This window comes from Bison bison, unplaced genomic scaffold (assembly GCF_000754665.1).
Source record: "Bison bison bison isolate TAMUID 2011002044 unplaced genomic scaffold, Bison_UMD1.0 scf7180017864473, whole genome shotgun sequence".
In the NCBI taxonomy this organism is placed as follows: Eukaryota; Metazoa; Chordata; class Mammalia; order Artiodactyla; family Bovidae; genus Bison; species Bison bison.
Window position 1 is genome coordinate 10,130,725 of NW_011495034.1, and position 3,214 is coordinate 10,133,938.

Consider the following 3,214-nt stretch of genomic DNA (forward strand, 5'->3'; position numbering starts at 1 on the left):
CTTTCATGCATTGGAGAAGGAAATGGCAACCCACTCCAGTGTTTTTGCCTGGAGAATCCCAGGGATGGGGGAGCCTGGTGGGCTGCAGTTTATGGGGTCGCACAGAGTTGGACACAACTGAAGCGACTTAGCAGCAGCAGCAGCAGGTACCTCATATAAGTGAAATCATACAGCATCTGTCCTTTTGTGACCAGCTTGTTTTATTTAGCATAATGACTTCGAGGTTCATCCTCATATTGTAGAATGTGTCAGAATTTTCTTTCTTGTTAAGGCTGAATAATATTCGCATACATATATGTAATATATAATATAATATATATTATACATATATATGTATATGCATAATATATAATAATATTCTCATACATATATATCATATATATGTGTAGGCTGAATAATATTTGCATTCATATATACACACATATATATACAATATACATATAATTATAATAATTATAATTATAATATTTGTATACATATGTATGTGTACATACACACATATATGTATATATAATATATATTATATAATTATAATGTGTATTATAATTAATATATATTATACATATATGTATAATATATAATATAATAATATTCACATACATACATATGTGTGTATATATATATATATATATGCATACTAAGTCACGTCAGTTGTGTTCAACTCTGTGAGAACCTAGGGACTGTAGTCCAATATATAAATGTATTGAATTGGACAAAAAGTTCGCTCAGGTTTTTCTATAACATTATGTGGAAAAACTTGAATGAACTTTTTGGCCAACTCAATATATAACTTTAAAAAATCCATTCATTAATTGATTGATACTTGGGTTGCTTCCATATTTTGGCTATTGAGAATAATGCTGCTTTGAACACAGGTGTTTGAGTCTCTACTTTCTGTTCATCTGAGTATTTTCCAGAAGTGGAATGGCTGCATCATATCATAATCCTCCTTTTAATTTTTGATGAACCACCGTCCCATTTTCCACAGTGGCTGTTCCATCTTACATTCCTGTCAGGTGCAGCACAAGAGTTCCGGTTTCTCAGCATTCTTGTCAGCACTCGTTCATTCATTTGTTCTTTCTCTCTTTGATAATAGCCACCCTAATGGGTGTGAGGTAATATCTCATTTTGGTTTTGATTGCATTGCAGTTGGATTCTTTATTGTCTTAGCCACCAGGGATGCCCCAGTAATTAGCAATTGCTAGCTTCCTTTCATGTCAGAGAAGGCAATGGCAACCCACTCCAGTACTCTTGCCTGGAAAATCCCATGGATGAGGAGCCTGGTGGGCTGCAGTCCATGGGGTCACTAAGAGTCAGATATGACTGAGCGTCTTCACTTTCACTTTTCTCTTTCATGCATTGGAGAAGGAAATGGCAACCCACTTCAGTGTTCTTGCTTGGAGAATCCCAGGGATGGTGGAGCCTGGTAGGCTGCAGTCCATGGGGTCACGAAGAGTTGGACATGACTGAGCGACTTTATTTTCACTTTTCACTTTCATGCATTGGAGAAGGAAGTGGCAACCCACTCCAGTGTTCTTGCCTGGAGAATCCCAGGGACAGGGGAGCCTCCTGGGAGCCTCCGTCTTTGGGGTCGCACAGAGTCGGACATGACTGAAGCAACTTAGCAGCAGCAGCAGCTTCTTTTCATGTACTTATTTTGGAGAAGGAAATGGCAACCCACTCCAGTATTCTTGCCTGGAAAACCATATGGAGAGAGGAGCCTGGCGGGTTACAGTCCATAGGGTGGTAAAGAGTCAGACACAACTTAGCAACTGAGCAACAACAGCGTGTACTTACTTGCCATTTCTGTATCTTCTTTGGAGAAATAACTACTGTTAATTTTGATGTTGTCTAATTTACCCATCTTTGATTTTGTTGCCTGTGCTTTTGGTATTATATCCAGGAATGCATTGCCAAATCTAATGTCATGAAGCTCTCCCCCTATGCTTTCTTATAAGTGTTCCATTGTGGCATTGAATTTTTATTGTAGATATCATTAAGAATCTGTGACTATGTGTGTCACATTGATTAATCATAAAGAAATGATACCTTAGAGCAGTGTAGCCCTAATACTAAAATTTAATTAGCAAATAACATTCTCTATGGAAAGGATACTGAAACTTGGTCAAGTGGCTAATAATGGATTTGGGCGAGGAAAGTCAATGGTGATCCATGGTCATCTTATTCCAGAAACAAGGGATTTCTAAAGCAGATGGTCCCATAAAAAAGGGACAAAGGATTCAGCTTGAAGGGGCCACCACAAGGACAATGAGTCTATGAAGATGAAGGAAGTGTAAAAAAAAAAAAGTATTGTAAGGAAATAATGTACAGGAAAATATTAATTAATACATAGAAGCAAAGATCAAATTTGAAATTCATCATTTTGCAACCCCCAAATAATAATTCCTTAATGAAATGTTGATCAATATTTATTAACATCTTGGGTAGGAAACAAAGCAGTCATGAAAAATGTCGACACTTAATTACAAATGGTTACATAAACAGTGATACTTCCTGATGTGTCACAGTAAGAAGTACAGGTCATCATCTGAATAGTATTCTCTCTACTAATGTTGGAATGATGCTTCCCTGGGGTCTCAGATAGTAAAGACTCTGCCTTCAATGCAGCAAACCTGGGTTCGAGCCTTGAGTCAGGAAGATCCACTGGAAAAGGAAATGGCAACCCACTTAAGTATTCTTGCCTGGAAAATCCCATGGGCAGGGGAACCTGTTGGGCTACTGTCCTTGGGGTCAGAAAGAGTTAGACACGACTGAGTGACTAACAATTTTAGAATGTTGGAATGAGGGAAAATTGGACAAAGTAAAATATAAGGCATTATAAAAGATAAATTGTCATAAATACAATACTATAGAAAAAATGAAAAGAACATGATTATTCAAGATTAAAAGAAATTAAATGTACTAACAACCAAATTTCAATGAATGAAGTTTCATCCATCATGGATCTAAGGAAAAAATACTTACAAAAGAGATTTTTGGAGGAATAACTGGAGAAATTTAAATGTGAGCTATGTAGTAGATATTATTGAATGAATGTTAATTTTCTTAAGTGTGAAAATGACAATATATCAAGTGAGAGAAGGTCCTTATTTTTATGTGTTGCACACTGAAGTAGTATATTTTGCACAACTTTTGGATGGCTACTAAGAAACAAAGAGGTTAGATATATAGATAAGGCAAATGTTATGAGTAC